We start from the raw sequence: 9,275 nt of genomic DNA on the forward strand, positions 1-9,275 counted from the left end.
TTTTTAAAAATCATTTTGATTGGTTCTCTAATAGTGCAATTTTCGGGATCTTTGCGGAGAAGTAAACTGCAATAGCACACCGCAGATAGATTTGTTTAAGATTACTATTGTGATTTCTTTTTCAAAGAAAAAAAATGTAAATTTGAGTTTGAGGGATGATTATATAACTCATGGTGTCAAACTTGATCACATCACGTGATGTATCATGTTACATTGTGACTTTTTTGCCTTTGCAGAGCTGGGGTGGGTGTGGCCTGTGTGTGATACATCCGGTCTGCGGACTACCAGTTTGACACCCCTGATATATTTGGATTGTGTGATTGTAGAATTATCGATCCGGCTATTTGATTACCATTCGTGAACTTATGACTTAACTAATTAATGACTAGGGACTTTAATAATAATAGTGTAGTGTTACCACCTCAGAGGCCGCCAAAGCCCAGGCCATCCCAGTCCTACTCTCCTCCATCATGCTCAGCAGCTGTGCTCTTGAGGTGTTCATAAGAGTGTCTTTTCCAGCGGGAGCTCACGCAAAGTGAGGTGGCAGATTCTCGTCAAGGGGGGGGGCTTACAGGAACAAAGATGACCAGCCCCTAACCCCGATAGTCAATGCATGGCAGTGTTTAACAGCCCCTGGCAGTCACAGCAGCAATAGTCAATGATTTTACAGTGACTGTTCGGAAACAAAGGGGTGGGGAAAACCCCGGCGCCAGGCAGCGCTGGGAACACAAACGAAGGTAGTCAGCATTCTGCAGAAACAGCTCACCCTGCGAGGGCAACTCCCCACAATGTCTATAACTTGCACAAGTAACTAATCAAAGTTTGGGTGGCCGCTGGTCCCCAAAGAAGTAGCTACCAGCCTCTCCTTCTCTTCTGTCGTCGCTCACAGTCCCAGGTCTCGTCGGCATCAAAACCCCTCCCCCCTTCTCTTTATTGTTAAAATCTGAAGACTTAGCAACCCCAACAACTCTCTCTCTCTCCTCTGTGTCTCTCTTGCCTCTGCTCAGGATATCCCCCCCTGTGAAAGAAAGCAATAAAATTCCACCTTCTCACTCTCTCCCACTCTCTCCTTCCCTCTCCTTCAAAGAGAGGGATCAGCTAAAACCTCAAGTCCCTCCCCAACTTCACCTGGTCTCTCCCCGACAACAGCAACAGCAAACACCTCCATCACCTTTCTTTCCTCCTTTTTCTTTCCTTCCGCCGGAGCCTGCCGTGCCCAAAACTGGCAGCAGCTGTCTGAGCTTCCTTCTCCCCAGGCAGGCTCCTGCAAAGCCTTTCAGCCAGCCCCGCTACAATAGTAATAACAAACAACAACAACAACAACAACAACAACAATAATACAACATTTCTCAATGGCTGAAAAGTTCTGCTCTGGCTTTGGAAGGTTACATATAGTACTACAATTTATGGAGGACTAGAGGAATACTGAAAATAACTAAACTCTATAACATTGCACCATTACAGAATTCTCACTTGCTTGGAAATGACAGCTCTTACCTACAAACTAAAGGAAATTTCTAATCTGTATTAGTGGAAACAAATTTGCATGTGTACAGCAGAACAGGATGGAACAGCAGCACATATATAGGTCTATAGGTTCAATTTTAGAAAATACCAGCAAATTAGCTTGGACTAGAGATACTCAATCAATGAAAAAACTTGATAAATATCCTCTATATCATAGGACTGTGGCTATTTGCTATCATATCTCTATATTCTAGGCTTGGGATTCATTCAGAGATTGAAAGGGAATGCTTCTGTAGATTTAGAAATCCTCAATGAATGCCAGATCACTGTCCAGCTAGTTAACTATGAAGTGATTGCCTTGTGTCCCTTTATTACAGAGTCACCAACTCATGTATTTGTAAAAAGGAAGACATATTGATCTCCGGGATAGAAGATATGTTTCCCGCTGCTAACATTATCAAAGAGTAAGCCAACATTAGAGAGACATTGTTTTTAACTGCCAATAATTTAGCCATCGAACGTGTGGTAGGTCTGTCGGTTCAACACGTGCATATGTTTGGATGCGTCACATCTGGCTCAGCTGTGTTGGTTGATGTATGCAAAACTCTCATTGCCCTGTTTCCCACCACCTGCTTTCTAGGCTGTGTGCGCCTATCCCGTGCTGTCAAATTGTCGGGCATTACCCCACAATTGCTCTCCCTATTACGGTACAGTGTGTTATTGCCATCTCGTACAGTTGCTCTGATTGGTGGCCTCCCGGTTGTATTTGCAGTGTCAGTCATGCTAGTTTGCTTTGGTCTCGTAGCCGATCCAATCTGTCCCTCTGTGTCACTGATTGTCATAGCCCCCAGTTGTTCAGCTGTGTCAATCAATCCATGGCAAAGATCCTTTGCCATCTCTCTGTGGTTCATGAGGCTGTCCTGAATGTCCACAAGGGGGGGAGAAAGGGAGGATAGTTATCGATTCTCGCGTTCCGGCCTCTTATGCGATTTTCCATGATGTCGTAGTGCCTGATATGCAGGTAGCAGATCAATGTGCCAGTTAATCGAGTTCTGATTGGATAACCATGTTTCCTTCAATAGGTGGCCACTCCTTGTGGAATCCTGGGCAATAACCTCGACCTCTGTAAAATTAAATTAAATTAAATGACAATCAGTGACACAGAGGGACAGATCTGCAACCTATTTGCTGTGAATATCAATAGCTTCTCATTCCTAAAATAAGAATATTGTTCTTTTTGTCCTGTCACATCTTGAATTATGGCCACAATCACTGCAGCTTCTTTAATCTTTGTTTGGAAATTAGTGTCCTTGGATTTGGGCGTCTATGATCCCACTTCCTCAACAACTTTTATTGATTAGCCCTTGGGCCATATCAAAGTACAAAGTTCCAGCAACAAACCGTCACCAAAACTAGATAAAAGCAATCCGAAATGGAATTTGATAAAATACAATTTAAAATGGAATTAAAATACAATTTAAGTTAAAATAGTAATAAAATGCAAATTTAAGATATAGATAAAATATGGAAACATTATATTTTGGAGTCGCCCTTACAATCTACCCCAATCAGTCCCACATATGCAGATCTTAACTGGATCATTTTGTTCAAATACTGTGCTACATTGGATGTTATTTTCAAGTTCTGGCCGGACATAAGGTAAGTTATTTTGGTATGGGGATCCCAATGGGTCATTCGTTTGGTATATAGACCAAGATACCTGTCTCTCACCCTCTTATACAAACAACAGTCAAATAGGATGTGAGCCAGGTCCTCTACCTCTGCCGCTCCGCAAATGCAGAGACGCTCATTGTACGGTATAGCATGAAATCTCCCATATCTGACCATTGTGTCAAGCTGTTCAAATCTTGCTCTCGTAAATATCTCCCTAAGATGTTTTGGGAGTTGTGACTTCAAATAACTGTCCACTTGAAAAGTACATTTGTATTTACTCAGCCATTTCAAGTTACCCACCTTACTAAGGATAGCTATATCAGTTTGTGCTTCTATATCCTTAATTCTTTGGGCAACTCTTTTTTTAGATTGTTCTCCTGTTACGCAAGAAACAGGAAGGCCACAGCTTCTTACAAAATTTGTTAGTTTGGTGATCCAGGAGATTTGTGATTGTAGTTTTATTTGCTCTAGTAGGCATAATTTGGGGAGTCTATCAGTCTCCATTTCATTAACTTTGCACCAGTAGTTATAAGCTCTAATTTTAGATAATGCCTGAATTGTATGAATTCCCAATTCAGCTCTAACTGCTGCAGCAGATGTTCTTGGATCTACACCCAAAATGCATCTCAGATGCTGGGACTGTGTTCGTTCTAAAGCTGTGGTTGAATAAAGACCCCAAATTTCTGCTCCATACAAGAGCATTGTCGTAACCTTAGCCTTATAAACTTTGAGTAGTGGAGCTAGGGATCCTGGGTAACTATGATCCTTTAGTTTGAGCAATAAATTCAAACGGGCTTTTGCTCTAAATGTACTTCATTGATGATGGCAGGCCCAAGATCCAGTCTTGGAAAAAGTTACTCCCAAATATACAAAGGTATTAACCTGTTCAATTGGTTCACTGTCTAATTGCCACTTATGTCTCTGATGGTTTCTTCCAAACACCATTATTTTCGATTTGGATTTGCTAATAATTAGGGAGTTATCCTGGCAATAAGAGCTGAATCTTCTTAATAGCCTACGTAATCCTACTTGTGAGTATGATAATAAAATCATATCATCAGCATAAAGCAAGCTGTTACAGTAAGTATTTAGGATCATCGGCATGTGTACCATGGTATCCTTCATTAACCCTGGCAAATCATTGATGTATAAATTAAATAATAATGGGGCCAGGATACACCCTTGCCTTATCCCTTTATTTGTGTGAATCCTATTAGTCAGGGCCCCATTAACCCCATACCGCACCCTCAAACAGGTACTTGTGTAAAGGGCTTTAATCAAAGCCAGAAGTCTGGGTTCTATTTTAAGAGATGTCAATTTACTCCATAGTACGTCTCTATTTACCATATCAAATGCTGCTGTAAGGTCTATAAAAGCAGCAAACAGGGGTCTCCTCTTATAGGCATATTTGGCAATTAGATGGTTCAAAACAAAGCAGTTATCAATAGTAGATCTGTTCTGTCTAAAACCTGCTTGTTCTTCTGTGAGGATGTTGTTTTCCTCTACCCAGATTTCAATTCTGTTCAAAAGGTACCTAGCATATATTTTTGCTACAATGTCAATCAGGCTGATGGGCCTATAATTACTAGGATCCTTTTTATTCCCTTTTTTATATATAGGGACAACTATTGCCATCTTCCACCCGTCTGGTATATGGCAGGTGTTATTTATGTGTGTAAAAAGACCTGCTAATACAGGGCCCCACCAGTTGGGAAATTTCTTAAATAATTCTGCTGGTAAAAAATCCTCGCCTGGGGCTTTATTGCTCTTTAAGCTTTTAATGATGGACTGTATCTCCTTTTCTGAAACTGGTGGCCAAGGGGGGAGGGTTCTCGGATTTACCAAATCACTGTTTAAAAATAATTTCTTTACCGGTTCGGTGGGGGCAAACAAGCACTGATAATAATTCTCCCAGTCCGCAGCAGAGATTGGTATGTCAAATGCAAATCTCCGTTCCTTCAGAATACCTGCTACTGAGTGCAAAAATAATACTGAATTATGACTTCTGGCAGCCAACTCAAGTTCTGACCAGATTGAAATGGCAAAACGTTTTTTCTTTAATGTTATAGTTTTTTTATATTCCCTTCTTGTGTGCAGCATCTTAGCTTGTATATGGGCAGTAGGATTCCTCTGGGCAAGCCTCATGGCTGCCTTCAATTTCTTTTTCTGTCGCTGGCAATCAGGATCAAACCAGCGAGGTCTACCCACTTGGGCTCTTTTTGTAGTAGGTTTAGCTGTTAGGTGTTTCTTCAGTATGTTACACAGATTGGAGAATGCATTGAAGGCTGACATCCAGTCAGTAGTAGATGACTGTATTGTTCTAGCCCACTTAGTAGCATTCTCTGTTTTAAGGCATTCTAATATTGCCTTAGTATCAACTTTGGCCCAAATTAACCTTTTATTTTGGGTCACCTCTACCTTTTTGGTGAGCCATCTGTCAGCCATGTTATATGGTCTTAAATCTGAGCGGCCTCGCAATGTCACACTTACAGGCTGATGGTCGCTATTGTCGCTAAGGTGTACTGTGACCTCTGAGAAGAGGTCAGCCTTATCTCTAGACACACAAAAGAGATCCAGTACACTACTTGAATTGGCTGAGTGGTATGTATAAGGGTATGTATAATTCTTGTCCTTACCTCCCAAAATTTGGAGATTACCCTTAAAAATTACGGAGACTAGGAGCAGGCCAGCGGCATTACTTTTACAGTCTCTTGAGAGCCACTGAGGATGGTTATCAAAGAACTCCCCTAGGATTCCCTTCTTCTGGGCAAGCTCATACAGAGAGGGACCCAGTCTAGCATTCAGATCTCCTAATAATACCACTATGGACTGAGGGTACAATATAGATAAATCTTCTAAGATAACTTCCAAGCCCATCCAATATTCAAAATTAAAGTGCTGGGATGTGCTTGGAGGAATGTACACATTTACCAATATTAACTCAAACTGGTCATATTCAAATTTGACAGCTAGAAAGTACGGATACTTATGTTCATTATATAATTTCTCTCCCTGCCATTGCAACTCTTCCTTTATAAGAATGCATAGCCCACCAGAGGGTCTCCCTTTGTTCTTTGTTTTTAGGGCTGGGGAGGCCCATCCCTGAAAGCCTGGCAATTGTACTGGTTCATCCACTTCGGTTAGCCAGGTTTCTTGAAAGGCTATTATGTCAAATCTAGAAAGAAAGCTCATTAGTCCACTATCAACCATCCTTTTCCAGCCAGCTATGTTCCAGGTCATCAACTGTATGGGGTTCTCAGAAGCAACGTGGTCTGACTTGGTTGATTGGATAGATGGTGGAAATGCCAGATGTCAACTTGACAATGGAGCTGGGTCAATATCATCTAAGCTTCCCATATAAACACAGTTGTTGTGAGGTTCGATATTTCTCCTCGTGGGTTGCAGAACTTGTTGTTGCTCCTCTATATCTCGGTTGCCAGTGTGCCTCTGCTCTTGCTCCAAGAATGATTTTTTTTCCAAAGAGCAGGTACTCTGGCTTAAGTCAATAAATGTAGATTTATGTCCATTTTTGGAGGGGCATGGCTGAGGGTTCATCTTGTGGAGAGATGTTGTGGGAACTTCTAAATCAAATGAGGATGGAAGCTGGATTATGTCCTTAGTGTTTGTCAGCTTAGGGGGCACTGTGTGATGAAGCCCTTTGTCTTTCAGTTGTTTCTCAGAGGCTGGGTCAGTCAGTGCAGTTACTCCACTCTCAGCCTGTGTGACAACACCTTTTTTTACTGTTGAGGTAAAGGCAGATTGTTGATTAAATATCTTGTCACAAGGTTGCGTGTTTAGTGGATCCAAATTAAATAGAGGCTTTGCTGTAGATTGGGTTGTTGTCAGTGCCTCTTTTAGGTCGTCCAATCTTTGAATGATGTTAACTTGCTCAGGTTCTGGCAATGCACTGAATAGGTCAATCAACATTTCCTCTGGCACATCCTCAGCAGTTCCTGCAGCTGTGGGTAACACAGTTCGTATATTGCTTCTTTGCTTTCTCAGGGTCAGTTCAGTTGCAGCAGCCTCAGGCTTAGTAGTGTGAGGGCTGTTGCAGCCTAGATTTAAAGCGACAGTTCCCTCTTGGTGACGCTGTTTCAGGAGTGGGCACACTTTTTCTGAGCAAAAGACCCTTATTGGAAATATAGAGAAAAAGCTCAGAAAGGGCTTCATTCTGAAGAGCATGGAGGGAATTGTGGGCTGCTTGAATGATAGGAGAATTCTCATACATTGTGTTCTTGCTGGCAGCCACTCTACATGTAGTAGATCTATCAGAGTGGATTCACAGCGGAGCAGCTGGCTCAGGGACAGCCTAATAGCTTTTCTATTGCTCCAACGCCCTCTATTTACTCTCTTGTCATAAATTTGCAAAGTAACCTGGTTAGTTTGCAGACTGTAGTTATATTGGTCATCTCTTAGACCTTTGCCTGATTGAGTGTTTTCTCTGTAGGTGTTCAAATTTTTGGGAGGAGAACAAGGTCCTTCTCTACTTTCACCTTCTGAGTTAGCCATCTCATGTCTGTCCATGGTTATCCTCCCAAGTCCTTCCACAGTATTTGGGTGGCTCCTAACAAACTCTGCAAAAGACTCTTTCAGACAATCAACCTTATCCATGACAATTGACAAGAGATTATATATTGAGTTTACAGTTTGGGCTGTAAGCAAACATTGTCTAGAGAGGAAGTCTGTCACATTTTCCCCCTTCAAATTTGTTACATCTCCCTCCTGTGTAAAAGAGGCTGTTGCCAGATTCCAAGGAGGGGAGCCATTCTCCAAGAGGGAGGAGGACAACTCCACATGCTGTCTGCTCTCCAGTTCAGTTTGTAAGTCCCATTCCGATGAGTCACATAAATTAAATTTATCTGATAAGGTGCCTGCGAATGAGTTACTTACTGGAGCAGACTGTCTGTTTGCAATATAATCCTCCATTTTCTGCTGCTTCAAAGGCTTGGATATACTTTCTGCTGCAGAGTGCTGTCTCTTCCTTCTTTTCCCCATTCAGGTTTGTTAAAACAGGTTTAAAAATAAGTTTAAAACTATGGTTTAAAAAGTTGAAATGGGTTAAAAATGGGTTTAAAAAGTTTAAAAGAGGTAGGTTAAAATACAATATTAAAAGAGGTTAAAAAGTTAAAATAAAAATAAAGTAAAATAAAATAAAACCTTTACTTTTGGAGGAGCTCTTTACAGCCTTTGCTGCCTCTCCACCATCTTGGCTCCGCCCCCAATCCCACTTCCTCAAAACTAAGGAAATTATTGAAACAAAGGACATCAGAGAAATTTGGAGTAGAGACTCCAGCCTTTATATCTTCCCATTTCCCTTACTTTTGCTAGCAGCTTAGGTTAAATACTTTTTAGTCTTTCCTAGAATGAGAAAAATAAGAGCTGTCATTCTAACCTCTTGGGGGTCACCATGTTGAACATCTTTGAAATGTGCAGCAGCTTTGATTATTTCTGAAAAGGTATTTCACAGAACTTAACATCTTCTCTGCCACTTGTCATAGTTGGAGAAAGCCCCAGAGCAGTGCAAAGTGAAGCAAACACTCAGGTTACTTTGTTCAGTCTAAGAAATGAAGGGGATGCATAGCTTTGTTAAGTATTTTTGAGTCTTACCTGAGAATACTCTCAAGAGATCTTTGACTATGACCTCTGTAATTGCAGTCAACATGCCCAGCAGCCAGGCTTAGAAAGGACAAGAGGAATGGGTCTGACACATTTATGTTATGTGCACAGGTTATAAATAGCTGCAGTTAAATTAGCAAAATTTAGCCAAGGTGATCCCTCCATTTTCCTTCCACTTGTTTCTTCACCCAGTCAGGTATAATTTCTCCAGATCTTTCGAACTATTTATTTAGATTTATATGGCTACCCACTCACTCTGAGTGACTCCAGGCTGCTTGTTGTTGTTGTTAGCTGCGAAGTCGTGTCCGACCCATCGCGACCCTATGGACAACATTCCTCCAGGCCTTCCTGTCCTCTACCATCTTCTGGAGTCCATTTAAGCTCATGCCTACTGCTTCAGTGACTCCATCCAGCCACCTCATTCTCTGTCGTCCCCTTCTTCTATTGCCCTCGATCTTTCCCAGCATTAGGCTCTTCTCCAGTGAGTCCTTCCTTCTCATTAGGTGGCCAAAGTATTT

The sequence above is a fragment of the Vipera ursinii genome (genome assembly GCF_947247035.1).
Source record: "Vipera ursinii genome assembly, chromosome: 3".
Lineage (NCBI taxonomy): Eukaryota > Metazoa > Chordata > Lepidosauria > Squamata > Viperidae > Vipera > Vipera ursinii.